This window comes from Chiloscyllium plagiosum, unplaced genomic scaffold (assembly GCF_037043375.1).
Source record: "Chiloscyllium plagiosum isolate Xiang-an unplaced genomic scaffold, Cpla_swu_hap1 HiC_scaffold_2, whole genome shotgun sequence".
Lineage (NCBI taxonomy): Eukaryota > Metazoa > Chordata > Chondrichthyes > Orectolobiformes > Hemiscylliidae > Chiloscyllium > Chiloscyllium plagiosum.
In genome coordinates this window covers 3833878-3852238 of record NW_028270140.1, presented here as the reverse complement: position 1 = coordinate 3852238, position 18361 = coordinate 3833878, and the positions used below count along the sequence as shown (strand labels likewise).

Genomic DNA, 18361 nt, shown 5'->3' with positions numbered 1-18361 from the left:
GCCTCCATGCCTACTTCAACCATCTGCTACCAAATCCATTATTCATGCTGTCACATCTCGTATTTCTCCTAGCCAGTTTGCTTTCCCTTATAACCTCAAGCTATTCATCCCTGGAGGGTCGGAGGCAGAGGGGTGACCTTATAGAGGGTTACAAAATCATGAGGGGCATGAATAAGGTAAAAAGCAAAGGGATTTTTCCTAGGGTGGGCGAGTCCAGATCTAGAGGGCATAGGTTTAGGGAGAAAAGGAGAAAAATTTTAAAAGGGACCTAAATGGCAACTTTTTCACACAGAGGGTGGTGCGTCTATGGAATGAGTTGCCAGAGGAAATGGTGGAGGCTGGTACAATTGCAGCATTTAAAAGGCATCTGGATGGGATTATGTAAAGGAAAGGTTTATTGTTGGCAAACGGGACTAGATTTTAGGATATCTGGTCGGCATTGACGAGTTAGACCAAAGGATCTGTTTCCCTGCTGTGCCTCTCTGACTCGGACATATTTTGTCCATATTCTGAAGTACATAGAATCATACAGATCAGGAAAGGCTTTTCAGCCCTTTGAATCTGTACCACCAAAAATATTTTACCAACATGAGTCTCACTTTCCCACATTAGGCCCATAATCTTGAATGCTATGATGCTTCACATGTTCCTCCAAGTGTTTTCTCAAGGTTGTGTGTTTTCCCGCATCAACTACCCTCCCAAGCAATGCATTCTAGATGCCACCACCCTCTGGGTGAGAAAGGTTTTTCCTCAAAATTCCTCTAAACCTCCTGCTTTTCACTTCAAAAAAAAAAAAATCTTACAAAGAAGCATAATTTTAACCTGCTCAGAGATGTTAGAACACACCTCTGGAACAGGTAGGATTTGAACCCAGGCCTCTGAGATCAGAGATAGGAAGGCTATCACTGTACCACAAGAGCCATGCCCCCTTGTTATAGGCCCTTTGACGGAGGGGGAACAGCTGCTTTCTATTCAACCTATTATGTTCCTCATGATGTTATCCTCCTCAGTCAGGTTTCCACTCAACCCTCTCTGCTCCAAAGAAAACAAGAGCGTATCCAGTCTCTCTTCATCACTAAAATACTTCAACCCAGGCAACATCCTGGTGAATCTCCTCTCTACCCTTTCGAGTGCTACTACATCCTTCCTGTGGTGACCAGAAAGGCACACAGTATTCCAGCTGTGACCTAACTAAGGTCCTGCACAGGTCCAACATCACCTCCCTGCTCTTGTCATCTATGCCATGACTGATAACAGCATGCATCCATATTGCCTTCTTAACGACTCTATTCACCTGTCCTGCAACCTTCAGGGATTTGGGGACAAGCACCCCCAAAACCCTGCTGTTCCTCTGAGCTTCCTAGTGACCTTCCACTCATCAAATACTCCCTTTTTTGTTCGTTCTTCCAAAGTGCATCATCTCACATTTATCAGGGGTCCTATTCACCCATCAGCCCCATCCTTGTTGATCTGGTCTCTTAGCACCTTCTAATTTTCAAATTTTCCGGTCACAACTTAAATCCATTGGTTTTCTTACCCTTCTGTACTTTTAATCTCTCAAGACTTAGCCCTATAGCCCTCAAGTCAAAAGTCTTTACTCTGTTCTCTTATCCAAACTTCATGTCGTTCTACTGTTTGTAGCTATACCTTCAGTTGCCTCTATGTACCCCCCAACTCTCATCACTTGCCTGTGATATTTAAAGAAAACATCAATAACTTATGTACTTCAAAACACACAAGGAATCAAAATAACGTTTTTGGAGGTCTCATCATGGTATCTTCCAGGAGTTCGTTTTTGATTTTCAGGAGCTACTTTTTTGTTATACAATTCATACCAACTCATTTGGTAAATAATACAGTAACTGTAGAAGATCATACCTTCTGTTGCTTGAAGGGTATTTGGAATTATACAGAAGCAGAATGAGAAGAATTAATAAATAAATGTGAACTCTATTTAACTTAAAGCTGAAGGCAAAGAAAACATTAATTTCTGAGACACCACCATATTTAAAAAAAGGGAATTAAAAATAGACTCAAGTTAACAATAGACTTTCAAAATAACTGACATATAAAACTGTCACCTGAAACAAATTTTCCACAGACTTAAAGTTGCAGTTAATGTGTTCCATTGTATATGCACAAAGATGTTAAACCATGCAATAATTGTTTTTTTTACATTTTCTCCTCATTCAGAGATGCTAATAGACACCTCTGGAGCAAGTGGGTCTTGAACCTAGTCCTCCCGGCGCTGAGATAGTCAACCTTGGGACAGGTGAGTCTCCAGATTCAGACGTAGGGACATTACTACGATGCACCATGAACCTATTTCCCATTAAACCGCACAGCAGAACACTGTACAGCTGTCTGGCCATGGTCAAACAACTAAATGTGTCTATGCAATAATGCACATCATAACTGGAACTTCTGGTCAACACTAATCCCCTGGCTTCCTATCCTCACAGACATCATTCCTGACTATTCAGCTTACTGGGGAAAATTCACAAGCTAGTTGAAACCATCCACTCTAACACACTCAGCCACTCCATGATAACATGTACAACCCACCCACTGCCCACTACCCGCCTTGTATCCTATATGAAGCAGCTGTTCAGAACATGATCCACCAGCAGATATCCTCTGTATCAAGGAATGGGAAACACAGGAAGTTACAAACAAGTTCCTTGGGATGAACCCAATCTGTGAAATAGGCTTTGAGCTATTAGGTCAAAAGGGATTGTTATTAAACAGGTTCAGTTCACCCTGCAGAGCCACCTCCCACTGCTGGGACTGTCATGCAAAACACTTTACACCCGTGGAAAAAGCCCTAATACCGCACATATTCAGGGCCTGTCCTCCATCCAGACTAAGGAGTGAAGTAGTCATCTTAAACTCAGCAAATGAGGAGACCATGACTTGGCTTCAGGTGATTTGCATTCACAAAGTAAACAACCTCGTGCGATCTGAACTACAACGGCTTAAAGTCATAGAGATGTACAGCACGGAAACAGACCCTTCAATTCAACGCATCCATGCCAACCAGATATCCAAACCTAATCAAGTCCCATTCGCCAGCACCCAGCCCATATCCCTTTTTTGGGCTTTTGCCCAAAGCGCCAATTTTCCTGCTCCTCATATGCTGCCTGACCTGCTTTGCTTTTCCAGCACCATTCTAATCTTGACTCTGAGGTCCAGTATCTGAAGTACTCACTTTGTCCATATCACTCCAAACCTTTCCTATTCATATACTCACCTTTTAGATGTTGTAATTGTACCAGCCTCCACCAGTTCCTCTGGAAGCTCATTCCATACTGTGGTGAAACGGTTAAAAATTATGTCCCAATACATGTGTGAATCTAACCGGAATGGAGGTGTTGCTTAGTCCCTTGTGAATCTTATTACACACCTCCCCGTGTGAATCTTCTTATCTGTATGTAACCAGAATGGAATGTGTTTTTTAGCCTTGCTCTGCTGTTCACATGAATGTTTATATCTGGAAAAGAGTATATCAGCTGGAAAAGTCTCCAGTTCGGTGAGTCTGCTCCGGGGTTACGTTTAACCGCCGAGCGTGGGTTGTTGGCAACCGCTCTACGAGAACTGACGGCTCCCAGTTCCGGTAACATGTAGAGTGAGTATAAGCCAGACCCGTTGTAAGTATGAGACCTGGTTGTGGCGACGCTGCGGGGAATAAAATGCTCATATTCTAGCAGACTCGCCTCTTGGTCGTTTGTTCTGTGTCAGACTACTCTCCTACGAACCTGACCTTGAGAATTTTTTAAAACACATACACGTATCACCCTCTGCGTGAAAACATTGCCACTTAGGTCTCTTTTATATCTTTCCCCTCTCACCCTAAACCTATGCCTTCTAGTTCCCCCACCTCAGTGAAAAGACCTTGTCTATTTATCCTATCCACGCCCCTCATGATTTTATAAACCTCTATAAGGTTCCGACACTCAAGGGAAAACAGCCCCAGCCAATTCAGCCTCTCCCTATAGCTCACATCCTCCAACCCAGGCAACATCCTTGTAAATCCTTTAGATTAGATTACCTACAGTATGGAAACAGGCCCTTCGGCCCAACAAGTCCACACAACCCTCCGAAGAGTAACCCACCTAGACCCATTCCCCATATTCACCCCTGAGTATGGGCAATTTAGCATGACCAATTCACCTGACCTGCACATCTTTGGATTGTGGGAGGAAACTGGAGCACCCAGAGGAAATTCACGCAGACACAGGGAGAATGTGCAAACTCCACATAGGCAGTCACCCAAGGCTGGAATCAACCCTGGGATCCTGGTGCTGTGAGGCAGCAGTGCTAACTGCTATACCACCGTGCCATCCCCTTTTCTGAACCCTTTTGAAGTTTCACAACATTCTTCTGACAGGAAGGAGACCAGAATTGCATGCAATATTCCAACAGTGGCCTAACCAATGTCCTGTACAGTCCCAACATGGCTTCCCAACTCCTATACTCAACGCTCTGACCAATAAAGAAAAGATTACCAAACACTACCTTCACTATCCTATCTACCTGCGACTTCACTTTGAAGGAGCTATGAACCTGCACTTCAAGGTCTTTGTTCAGCAACACTCCCTAAGACCTTACCATTAAGTCCTGCTAAGATTTGCTTTCCCAAAATGAAGCACTTCGCATTTATCTACATTAAACTCCATCTGCCACTCCTCAGCCCATTGGCCCATCTGATCAAGATCCCATTGTAATCTAAGGTAACGTTCTTCACTGTCCACTACACCTCCAATTTTGGTGTCATCTGCAAACTTTCTAACTATAACTCTTATGCTCACATCCAAATCATTTACGTAAACGACAAAAAGTACAGGACCCAGCACCGATCCATGTGGCACTCCACTGGCCTCCAGTCTGAAAAACAACCCTCCACCACCACCCTCTGTCTTCTACCTTTGAGCCAGTTCTGTACCCAAGCAGCTACTTCTCCCTGTATTCCATGAGATCTAACCTTGCTAACTAGTCTTCCATGGGGAACCTTGTCGAATGCCTTACTGAAGCCCATATAGATCATGTCCATCGCTCTGCCCTCAATTCTCTTTGTTACTTCTTCAAAAAACTCAATCAATCAAGTTCGTGAGATATGATTTCCCACGCACAAAGCCATATTGACTATCCCAAATCAGTCTTTGCCTTTCCAGATACATGGAAATCCTATCCCTCAGGATTCTCTCCAACAGCTTGCCCACCACCGACGTCAGGCTCACTGGTCTATAGTTCCTGGCTTGTCCTTACCAGCTTTCTTAAATAGTGGTACCATATTAGCCTTGATATTCAATTTCTCATCCTTGGAGACAATGATTACCATGTCTTTAGCCCTTCCTACCTCAAAATCAACTAATCCCATACAATTCTTTGAAAACTTTCCGCCAACTCTGGCTTCTATACTTTTCCCACTTTCTGCTTTGTTCCCAATCTTGGCAGTTGCAACACCAGCTGTCTGAGCCCTGCAAACTCAAAATGCCTCCTCAAACCTTCTTTCACTCCAGCTATCTTCCTGAAAAAGAAAAATGAGCAATTCGACCAAGATTTTGGTCATCTGTCCTAAGATTTCCTTCTTTGACTCAGTGGCTTTTTCCATACCTAGCCACCGCGCCCCCCCCCCCCCCCCCCCCCCAATATTTAACTGGAGAAGGCATGTTAACATTGTACTGCTTTAAAAGACAGGTTATTAATTTTGAAAGAGGCAAAAAACCTTCATGAAGTTAAGCTAAAACATGCTCCAAGCAAGAGATTTACCCTCAGATACATTCCAAGTCAGAGAAGTATGAATTTCAGTAATTTCATAAGTTACTGCTAAGGTGTAATCACCAGAGAAGCAAATCTACAAAAGCAAACTATTCCATCCTTTCATCAAGCTGGTTAAGAGATTAAAATTCCAAGAAGCTTAGTGTTCCACTCACCTTCACAATCCCAACAACCACAGCTTGTTCTCTGATGGAGCTGACATCCGTAAAGTAAGATATCGCTTTATGGTTAAATAAAATAAAACAGCATCCAGAAAGATCACGACTGGCTTTCTGTTCAAGTTCAGAAAGGGTGATCAAATCTGAGGCTGTTAAAACGTCTGAGTCAGTAAGGCTGTGCATTGATGAGGAAATATGGTTTTTCAGACTGATTGTTAGATTAAAGGATATAGGAGAACAGGAAGAGAGGACCCCTCGTGCCTGTTCCACCACTCAATGAGATCATGGATGACCTGTGGCCTAATTCCACATACCTGCCTTTGGCACATATCTATTACCACTTTTACTTAACAAAAAATTCTCAGATTTAAACTTACCAACTGATCCTTCATTCACTGCTGTCAATGGATAGGAGTTCCAAACCTCTCTCATCCTTTGAGTGTAGGCATGCTTCCTAACATCTCACAATGGTTTGGCCCTCATTCTCAGACTATGCTCATAATTCTCCAATGCCCAACCAGTGCATATAGAGTCATAGAGATGTACAGCATGGAAACACACCCTTCGGTCCAGCCTGTCCAAGCTGACCAGATATCCCAACCCAATCTAGTCCCACCTGCCAGCACCTGGCCCATATCCCTCCAAACACTTCCTATTCATATACCCATCCAAATGCCTCTTAAATGTTGCAACTGTACCAGCCTCCACAACATCCTCTGGCAGTTCATTCCATACACGTACCACCCTCTGCGTGAAAAGGTTGCCCCTTAGGTCTCTTTTATATCTTTCCCCTCTCACCCTAAACATATGCCCTCTAGTTCTGGACTCCCAACCCCAGGGAAAAGAAAGACTTTGCCTATTTATCCTATCCATGCCCCTCAATTTTGTAAACTTCTATAAGGTCACCCCTCAGCTCCGACGCTCCAGGGAAAACAGCCCCAGCCTGTTCAGCCTCTCCCTGTAGCTCAGATCCTCCAACCCTGGCAACATCCTTGTAAATCTTTTCTGAACCCTTTCAAGTTTCACAACATCTTTCTGATAGGAAGGAGACCAGAATTGCACGCAATATTCCAACTGTGGCCTAACCAATGTCCTGTACAGCCGCAACATGACCTCCCAACCCCTGTACTCAATACTCTGACCAATAAAGGAAAGCATACCAAAAGCCTTCTTCACTATCCTATCTACCGCGACTCCACTTTCAAGGAGCTATGAACCTGCACTCCAAGGTCTCTTTGTTCAGCAACACTCCTGAGGACCTTACCATTAAGTGTATAAGTCCTGCTAAGATTTGCTTTCCCAAAATGCAGCACCTCGCATTTATCGGAATTAAACTCCATCTGCCACTTCTCAGCCCCATTGGCCCATCTGGTCCAGATCCTGTTGTAATCGGAGGTAACCCTCTTCGCTGTCCAATACCCCTCCAATTTTGGTGTCATCTGCAAACTTACTAACTGTACCTCTTATGCACACATCCAAATCATTTATGTAAATGACTAAAAGTAGAGGGCCCAGCACCGATCCTTGTGGCATTCCACTGGTCACAGGCCTCCAGTCTGAAAAACAACCCTCCAACACCACCCTCTGTCTTCTACCTTTGAGCCAGTTCTGTATCCAAATGGCTAGTTCTCCCTGCATTTCATGAGATCTAACCATGAGATCTAACCTTGCTAATCAATCAATCAATCAATCAATCAGTCTCCTATACTTTAATATAGTTTATCTATCCCATATTTTCTTAATAATATCTTCAAGTCTTTGATCAAATCATCTCTTAACCTTCTAAAATTCTAGAGAAAACGGGCCTAATTTGTATAAGCCCTCCTCTTAAGTTAACGCTGAAGTCCAAGTGCCTCACAAACTCTATTGAGTTCTTTGAGATGGTGACCAAACAGGTAGGTGAGGGTAAAGTGGTTGATGTGTTGGGTAAATGGATTTCAGTAAGGCATTTGTTAAGGCTTCCCACAGTAGGCTATTGCACAAAATACAGAGGCATGAGATTGAGGGTGATTTAGCTGTTTGTATCAGAAATTGGCTAGCTGAACAAAGACAGAGGTTGGTGGTTGATGGAAAATGTTCATCCTGGAGTTCAGTTACTAATGGTGTACCGCAACGATCTGTTTTGGGGCCAATACTGTTTGACATTTTGATAAAATGACCTGATGAGGGCATAGAAGGATGGGTTAGTAAATTTGCAGATGATACTAAGGTTGGTGGAATTGTGTATCGTGCTGAAGGATGTTGTGGGTTACAGGAGGGACATAGATAAGCTGCAGAGCTGGGCTGAGAGATGGCAAATGGAGTTTAACGCAGGAAAGTGTGAGCTGATTCACTTTGGAAGGAGCAACAGGAATCAAGAGTACTGGGCTAATGGCAAGTTTCTTGGTTGTGTCGATGAGCAGAGAGATCTTGGTGACTCTGTATATAGATCCCTCAAAGTTGCCTCCCAGGTTGATAGGGTTGTTAAGAAGGCATATGGTGTGTGAGCTTTCATTGGTAGAGGGATTGGATTTTGAAGTCATGAGGTCATGCTACAGTTGTACAAAACTCTAGTGCGGCCGCATTTGGAATATTGCGTACAGTTCTGGTCACCGTATTATAGGAAGGATATGGAAGCTTTGGAAAGGGCTCAGAGGAGATTTACTAGAATGTTGTCTGGCATGGAGGGAAGGTATTATGAGGAAAGGTTGAGGGACTGGAGGCTTTTTTTCACTGGAGAGAAGAAGGTTGAGAGGTGACTTAATTGAGACATAAAATAATCAGAGGGTTAGATAGGGTGGACAGTGAGAGCCTTTTTCCTCTGATGGCGATGGCTAGCACGAGGGGATATAGCTTTAAATTGAGGGGTGATAGATATAGGACAGATGTCAGAGATATTACTCTGAGTAAAGAAACTAAGGGCATGGAAGGTACTGCCTGCAACAGTAGTAGATTCACCAACTTTAACAGCATTTAAAATGGTCATTGGATAAACATGTGGATGATAATGGAATAGTGCAAGTTAGATGGGCTTCAGATTGTTGCACCGACCTGTGGCATAATCGAGGGCCGAAGGGCCTGTACTGCACTTAATATTCTATGTTCTATTCTTGTACACCTACGAAATAAGTTTTTTAAAAAAAAGGTACAGATCAAGACAAACTAAAATCGGGAGCAGAGCAGGTTTCATGTTCCTACTATTTTCCTAAGTATTCCAAAGGAGTAAAACAGCATCAGATTTGTACATCACTCCCACATTAAAGAAATTACAACCAGCTAATCGGATTTTGGGTGTTGACAGGAGGATGAAAGTTGATATTTTAAATTAGTGTTATACATTTCTTTCACACCAACCTAAACATCCACGATAGGCATATTCTGGCTTCATGCCTCATTAATAAAAGAGCACCCAATAATGAAATTGCAAGTGCCTAAGCTACACACCCATTCTTCAAATGAATAGTCTACCAACTCAAATACATATGCTACCATCTGACCTGAACCAATACAAACTCACATTCATTGCGAACTGGAAATTTGTGAGGCTGTATTAACTTACCTTGACAACCAAAATTGATTTATTTCTGCTCTAGTCTGAGCTGGAGCTAAACCTAGGTCTCAGTGGGGGAGAGAAACCAGTATTCTGTTTACTACATAAACTAAAATAGACTCCATGATGGCTAGTCATGGAATCTGACAAATGCAGAGCTTTCTGACGATTTGTCCTGTGGAATTATAACAAAGAAGCACTAGTCATGAAATTATTTCAGTTTTGAAGTAGTGAATAATAGATAGAATCTTAACCTAGTTTCTGTGATTCTCATCTATTGTAAATTTAAGATACCGAATAGGTGTAGATTACACAGCAGCAATCTAATCAGGGAATTCAGACAATGTCAACTGCTACAGCAAATGGAGTAGTATTTGCTAGTCATCTAGACCTAAATGGAGTTACTCAATTCTCTACATTCTCTTAGAAAGTAAAATAAGCAAAGCAATAGAATTTGGGTCAACAACATTACTTCAGAAGACTACAAAGGATTCACCTTTTTACATAACTATAAGAAACATATTGAGGAACTGTGGCTTGTAAAGTTATAACGCACTTGTGTTGCAATTCCTCATTACTTATTTAGACCTTGTGCTATTCACAGGCTTTACAGTTGACACCCATTTACTTTTTTCTAAGTTATGATCAACACGTATCCATTTACTGCCCAAATGATTAACCCTCATAATATCATCAGTTTCCTTTTCAATCTGTCAGAGGTGGCCTCAGTATCATAACAAACCTTTCCAGTTATTATTGAAACTAAACCAGCAAAACCTGAGAATTATCACCATCAGTTTACCATAACTAGAAGGCTTGCCTTCCTGCAAAAACTTGATCCATTAAAAAGGGCAAAACAATATTACATCATTAAATAAACAAAACCTCTCATTAAAAAAGGAAAAGTTTAGAAAAAAAAGTCATATCAAGTCCTGCTACCACTACTGTATAAACATGTGAAATATCACAGAAATAACAAAACTTGTAAAGGAACTGCAAAATCCAAATCAAAAGCAAATAAGTCACCAGACTTGTGCCAAATCCCTGCAAATATTCACAGAATTATAACCTTTTTTTTTAAAAAGAAAACAACACAAAATGTTTTCCAAATTAAAATGTATGGATACTCCCCCCTCCCCAATGCATATCGAATTGTGCAGATCTTTGTTGAATAACAGGAGTGGCTTCAATTTTTCTCCAACGTTAGAAGATCACACAGAAACAGGTATATTATAAGATTCTTATGGAACTTGACAGGGTAAACACAGAGGATATCTCCCCTCAGTGGGAGGGTCTAGGACCACAGGAGTGGTCTCAGAGTAAATCTCAGAGTAAAGGGATGACAATATCAGACTGAGATGAGGAGGAATTCCTTCTGAGAGTGCAGTGTTTTTGAAACTCCTTGCCATAAGAGAGCTGTGGGACAGAGTCCGTGTGTATACTTCAGGCTGGGATGGATAGATTCTTGATCAGTCGGGGAATCAAAGGATTACAGAGGAAAGGGTAGGAAAGTGGACGTGAGGAATACCAGATCAACTATGATCCTACTGAAAGGCTCAAACAGCCTACTCCTGGTTCCTATTTCTCAGTCTTACAGGGCTCTCCTATTTAAAGCAAACATGGGGGGGGGGGGGGGGGGGAAGGTTCTCTCTTTTGGAATGCTGTTAACTTTTGGAATTCTGTGCTGCAGACAGTAGTGGAGGCCATGTCAACGAATATATTCAAAGCTGGTTTTGGTCTACAAGGGGTGGAGGATTACAGGGGCAGAGAGGAAAGTGCACTTCGGGCCAGATCTTACTGAATAACAGGGTGACCACGAGGGGCCGAATGGCCTCCTCCTCCTCCTTATTATCCCCAGCGCAACAAAATTTCAACAGTTGGCATTTTTTTTTAAATGAAGGACTGGAGAATTAAAAAGAAATCACAGTACCTACAAGATTAAACTTCAAACATATTACATTTTCTCGCCTGGGTCAGAGTGAAACCCTGGTTTCTCCTCTCACAGGACCCCCCCCCCCCCCCCCCTTGGGGGATGTGAACAGGTTCACTGCTGTTGCTTTGTCACTGAGACCTGTTCTCCTTCACATTAACTGGCTTCTCCCACCAGCAATACTCATGGATCCTGCTCTAGAGAATTAAAATTAAAAACCTCAGCTTCGAACTCGAAGTGAAAGGGGTGCCCTTGTGTTGGGATTAAAACACTCGGTCACTCACAACCACAGAAATACTCACATTGACCGCACCGCCCGCTACATTTCACTCTCCAGGCTGAGACACATTGTTTCACTGGTGAAGGAGCGGAGCAGCTCAGTAAATACTGCACACAAATAACTTTATCAAACTTTACACAGATAGATAAGCAAAACAAAATCTTCACACCCTCCCTCAATCCATGCTGACCTCCACCATCAAAGAAAAGCAATAAAACACCAGGGAGCACAACTCCTCTCTCCAAAACAAAACTTACCAACAACTTTCCGCAACTCCCTGCCTCCCGACAAAAGGCGAAGGAAAGCCGCTTTCTCTGAAAGGACAGCACAGATTTATTCATTCCTACTTCCTCTCTCAGCCTCCTCCTTGTAACTAAAACCCTGAGTGAAGATACCAGTCTTTGTATGCACACACACACACACAGAGCTGGCTGACTCTGCGCATGAACACCGCTCAGAGTTGGGGAACTGTGGGAGATGCAGTGCTTGGGGAAAAGCGAGTATCGATTAAACTTGGGATATGGGCCTGCAGAATACATGCACAGTTAGTTTAATAGTCATTGTTAGTATCAGGGAGAAAACAAAGGAGCAACTTTCCAGGAAAGCTACAGAAAGTCGTAAGGAGCAGCTAATATTACAATTAATCCTAATATTGACTGGAGCAAAGGTCAAGTTACCATAGTGTTTTCAGACGGAAGGGTGCTCTCTCATTCGAGTCATAGATCTATACAGCATGGAAACAGACCCTCTGGTCCAACTTCTCCATGTCAACCAGATATCCTAAATTAATCTAGTCCCATTTTCCAGCATTCTGCCCATATCTTTCAAAAACCTTCCTATTCATGTACTCATCCAGATTCCTTTTAAATGTTGTAATTGTACCAGCCTCTACCACTTCCTCTGATAATTCATTTTCATACACGCATCACCCTCTGTAAGAAAATGTTCCTCTTCAACTCCCTTTTAAATCTTTCCCTGCTCACAAAAAAGGACTGGCGGTGATTTAACCTGAGGGTCACCATGCCTCAGGCCAGGGGAGAGGTTGAGAAGGACCTCTCCCCTGGGCTCCTTCATGGTAACCACAGCCAGTTTGGGAATTAGCATCCCTGTGTATCACATATCAACCAGCTAACCAGCTGAGCTAACCCACTCCCAACAACTGGACTGGCAAGTGTGTAAAGGGCAAAGAGAAATTCTGCAACTCTTTGGATCCAAAAACAGATATTGCTGGAGAAACCCAGTAGGTCTGGCAGCATCTGTACAGAGAAAGCAGAGTCAACATTTTGAGTCCAGTGACCCTTGTTCAGAACTGGTAGCTGCTGGGAAAAGGTAGATGCTGGTATTTATGCTGAGGACAGGGTGCTTAGATGGGAGAGTGAGCAGTTGGGTGGAGAAGGAGCCCAGATTCGCCAACTCTTCAGATCTAGCCCAGTGGGATCCCAAGCTTAAGGAAGGAAGAGCCTTTGAATCAGATTCTGGATGTGATGGGGCAACTGGAGCATGTTTCAGTGGGAGGAAGGGTCTTACCAATCTCAAAAGGCCAAAACTGATGACTATATCATTAAGATACAGAACAAGAGAGAGGATTGATTAGCTCAGTTGGCTGGATGACTTTCTTATTACACACAGTGTTACCAACAGCAAAGGTTCAATTCTTATATGACCTGAGATTACTATGAAGGACTCTTCTTCTCAGGTTAAACCACCAACAACTATCTCTTTCTCTCTCTCTCTAATGAGGGAGCAGCCCAATAGTCTGATAGGACTATGATAACTTGACTTTAGAACAGAAGACACACAAAAAAACTGGAAGAGGAAAAGTTGAAATGGGATCTAACCAGGGGAAGCAAAATTGAAAACTGGTCAATGAACATGAACTGAACAACGGGAGGGAGTTGCGATCAAAGCTGAGATGGTTCAAGGAGGGGAAAAGTAAAGTTGTTCAAAGCTAGAAGTAGCTGGATGGCTAAACATATTGGATCAAAGTGAGACAGAAAATAAACACTTAGGACAGATGTATTTTTCTTATAGAGAAAAACATACATTTTTACAGTGTCTTTCATAAACAGAGGATATCCTAATGCGTTTTATAATCAATTAACTACTTCCAGAGTGTAGCCACTGCTGTAATGTATGAATTCATACAACTGAGACGCTTCATAAATGTTCAAGTGCAGAGGAGAGCTATACAATGAATAGGAGGGGAAAAGAGAGTCTATGAGAGTGTATAAGATGTTCACTATAATCTTCTATAAATAATAAAAGTCAAAAGAGGATGAGGCAATTAGGGACCTAGAATAGCATAAGGAACCAGTCCTCTCATTTCCCTCTCAGCTTGACCCATTAACTTGAGCTCAAAGTCAAGGCAAAAGTTTGCAGATCTGTGTGCAGCTCCAGTGTCCACGGACTGACCAGTTAGACATAACTCTCAATTAAAGCTGCCAGCCTCTCGAAGGAGGGTGCTGTGTGCACAGAAAAGGAAATAACTGCACTCCTGGGTGGATGATGACGAATTTGATACCAGGTACATTGGGACTGTCTTAGGAGGAGAGGTTAAGAAGGTTAGGTCTGTACTCAGTGGAATATAGAAGAATGAGAAGAGACCTTCTCAAAGCATGCAAGATTCTTTGGAAACTTGACACAGTATAGGCTGTGTTGAAACTTTATTGCTGGAACAGCACAGCAGGTCAGGCAGCATCCAGGGAACAGGAGATTCGACGTTTCGGGCACAGGCCCTTCTTCAGGAATGAGCAGAGAGTGTTCAGCAGGAGAAGATAAAAGGTAGGGAGGAGGGACTTGGAGGAGGGGCATTGGAAATGTGATAGGTGGAAAGAGGTCAAGGTGAGGGTGATAGGTCGGAGTAGGATGGAGGCGGAGAGGTCAAGAAGAAGACTGCAGGTCAGGAAGGCGGTGCCGGGCTGGAGGGATTCGGCTGAGACAAGGTGGGGGAGGGGGGATGAAGAAACTGGTGAAGTCCAAGTTCATCCCCTATGGTTGGAGGGTTCCCAGTCGGAAGATAAGACGCTCCTCCTCCGACCGTCGCGTTGTTGTGGTTTGGCGGTGGATGAGTCCAATGACCTGCATATCCTCGGTGGAGTGGGAGGGCGAGTTGAAATGCTGTGCTACAGGGTGGTTGGGTTGGTTCGTCCGGGTGGCCCAGAGGTGCTCTCTGAATCGCTCCGCAAGTAGGCGGCCTGTCTCCCCAATATAGAGGAGGCCACACCGGCTGCAGCGGATGCAGTAGATGATGTGGGTGGAGGTGCAGGTGAATCTGTGGCGGATATGGAAGTTTCCTTTGGGGCCTTGGAGAGAAGTGAGGGGGGAGGTGTGGGCGCAAGTGTTGCACCTCCTGCGGTTGCAAGGGAAGGTGCCGGGAGTGGAGGTTGGGTTGGTGGGGGGTGTGGATCTGACAAGGGAGTCGCGGAGGGAGTGGTCTCTACGGAAAGCTGATAGGGGAGGGGAGGGAAATATATCCTTGGTGCTGGGGTCTGTTTGGAGGTGGCAGAAGTGACGGCGGATGATGCGCTGTACATGGAGATTGGTGGGGTGGTAGGTGAGGACCAGTGGGGTTCTGTCCTGGTGGCGGTTGGAGGGGCGGGGCTCAAGGGCGGAGGAGCGGGAAGTGGAGGAGATGCGGTGGAGGGCACCGTCGACCACGTCGGGGGGGAAATTGCGGTCCTTGAAGAAGGAGGCCATCTGTGTTGTACGTATTTTGAACTGGTCCTCCTGGGAGCAGATGCGGCGGAGACGAAGGAATTGGGAGAATGGGATGGCGTTTTTACAGGGGGCAGGATGGGAGGAGGTGTAGTCCAGGTAGCTGTGGGTGTCGGTTGGTTTGTAGTAGATGTCCGTGTTGATTCGGTCGCCTGAGATAGAAACAGAAAGGTCTAGGAAGGGGAGGGAGGAGTCCGAGACTGTCCAGGTGAATTTGAGGTCAGGGTGGAAGGTGTTAGTGTAGTGGATGAACTGTTCAACCTCCTCGTGGGAGCACGAGGTAGCGCCGATACAGTCATCAATGTAGCGAAGGAAAAGATGGGGGGTGGGGCCAGTGTAGTTGCGGAAGATGGATTGTTCCACATACCCTACGAAGAGGCAGGCATAGCTGGGGCCCATGCGGGTGCCCATGGCTACTCCTTTTGTTTGGAGAAAGTGGGAGGATTGGAAAGAAAAGTTGTTCAGGGTGAGGACCAGTTCGGTCAGTCGAAGGAGGGTGTCGGTGGAAGGGTACTGGGTGGTACGGCGGGAAAGGAAGAAGCGGAGTGCTTTGAGTCCTTCGTGATGGGGGATGGAGGTGTACAGGGACTGGATGTCCATGGTGAAGATGAGGCGTTGGGGACCGGGGAAGCGGAAATCCTGGAGGAGGTGGAGGGCGTGGGTGGTGTCACAAACGTAGGTGGGGAGTTCTTGGACTAATGGGGACAGGACCGTGTCGAGGTATGCCGAGATGAGTTCGGTTGGGCAGGAGCAGGCTGAGACGATGGGTCGTCCGGGGCAGTCAGGTTTGTGGATTTTGGGCAGGAGGTAGAAACGGGCGGTGCGGGGTTGTGGGACTATGAGGTTGGAGGCGGTGGATGGGAGGTCCCCTGAGGTGATGAGGTTATGGATGGTCTGGGAGATGATGGTTTGGTGGTGGGGGGTGGGGTCATGGTCAAGGGGACGGTAGGAGGAGGTATCTGCGAGCTGGCGTTTGGCCTCAGCGGTGTAAAGGTCAGTGCGCCAAACTACTACTGCGCCTCCCTTGTCAGCTGGTTTGATGGTGAGGTTGGGGTTGGAACGGAGGGAGTGGAGGGCTGCGCGTTCCGAGGCATTTCAACTCGCCCTCCCACTCCACCGAGGATATGCAGGTCATTGGACTCATCCACCGCCAAACCACAACAACGCGACGGTCGGAGGAGGAGCGTCTTATCTTCCGACTGGGAACCCTCCAACCACAGGGGATGAACTTGGACTTCACCAGTTTCTTCATCCCCCCTCCCCCCACCTTGTCTCAGCCGAATCCCTCCAGCCCGGCACCGCCTTCCTGACCTGCAGTCTTCTTCTTGACCTCTCCACCTCCATCCTACTCCGACCTATCACCCTCACCTTGACCTCTTTCCACCTATCACATTTCCAACGCCCCTCCTCCAAGTCCCTCCTCCCTACCTTTTATCTTCTCCTGCTGAACACTCTCTGCTCATTCCTGAAGAAGGGCCTGTGCCCGAAACGTCGAATCTCCTGTTCCCTGGATGCTGCCTGACCTGCTGTGCTGTTCCAGCAATAAAGTTTCAACTTTGATCTCCAGCATCTGCAGACCTCACTTTCTCCTCACAGTATAGGCTGTGAGTTTCTTTCCCCTTGTGTGAGAGTCTAGACCAGACGGAATAATCAAAATGAGAGGTCACACAATTCAGGCAGAAATGAGGAGGAATATTTCTCTCTGCATGTGTGGAATTCTTCACCAGAGGGCTGTAGAGGCTGGGTTGTTATACATTTTCAAAGGCGAGAGAGACAGATTTTTAATCAGAGTAAGGGAATCAATGATCATGAGGAAAGGGCAGGAAAGTGGAGTTGAGGATGATCAGCCATGGTCTCACTGAGTGGTGGAACAGGCTAAATGGGCTGAATGGCCAACTTCAATTCCTATGTCACATGGTCTTATGGATGGACTTCCCCCCTGCGCACAAATCCTCTGACTGCAACACTGCTTCTTCACACACATCACACTGCACCTTCAGCACCTGCCATTTTACTGAACATCACCATCCTGGAGCTCAGCATGAGTCTGCCTCTCATAGCCCTCCCACTGACAGTCCTCCAGCCTTTGCTGTCACACCCTCCGTCAGCTGGCCAGGTATGTATGTGCTGCTTCTGACCAGATTCTGGCCTTGTACCTATTTGTAAAGTCCACTCACCAATGTGAAAATATCTGAATGAGTGAGGGCTAGGGCAGGAGGATACAATGATGCACAACCACATCCCTTCTCTCTAAGAATAAATAAGCTCCTGAAGTGCTCCTGTTTCTTTCACCATACACACTTCAATCTGAGTATCTGACAATTCTGGAGAGTTGTAAGGAGAAACTCTGCAGGAAAAGGTTACAGTCTCCAGGAGACAGTTGTCCTCCCCTGCCAAGCGGGCATCAATCTCGGATGGTGCACTATTATATCCTCCTGCCCACACCCTCACATTGGCGGGAGACATCTGTCTGTGCCATGTTGCTTCTGGTGTTCAGATCATAAAAAATGAGATTCTGCTGCCATTTGGGTCTTTAATTTGGCGTTGTGGGCCCTCTTCTCCTGTGAGAACAAAGAGGTAGAGAACTGAGAACTTTGCAGTGTGGGCTACTCACCCTGGCCAGGGAAAGGAGTAGATGACAGCTTGTGGCACTGCAGCTCCACAGTCTCTGCCCAGGCACGGCAAGGAAATCCCCTCCTCCCAATCCTGGAGAAGAGAACCTCCTGCCTCCCACTGATAGTCCAGAGATGTGCAGACAGAGAATCACCTTCTCTCACATTGATGAGCATTGCACCTCATTGGTCTCTTCCACTAGCAGCCTCTACCCCTGGCAGAGGGAGGGGGGCATTGGTCAGGGGTGTGCTAACACAGCTCTGCAGGAGGCATGTGACTACATTCCAAGCCCTGACAAGGGTCTAACAGTGGCACTGTTAGTACCAGCTTGCAACGCGGCTGCCACCTCAGTCCCCCAT

At 45.2% G+C, this 18361-nt stretch overlaps 1 protein-coding gene across 2 annotated transcripts in view; it reads right to left on the bottom strand.

Annotated features, from left to right (window-relative positions):
- kank1a (KN motif and ankyrin repeat domains 1a) overlaps window positions 1-12066 on the bottom strand; it is a 255645-nt gene extending 243579 nt beyond the window's left edge. Inside the window, exon 1 of one of the 2 annotated variants that reach the window (XM_043718240.2) lies at window positions 11933-12066. The gene's annotated coding sequence lies outside the window, so the exon portion shown is untranslated. The remainder of the gene's footprint in view (window positions 1-11932) is intronic. The other variant, XM_087994305.1, reaches the window with a different exon arrangement.
- Between the last annotated feature and the right edge of the window lie 6295 nt (window positions 12067-18361).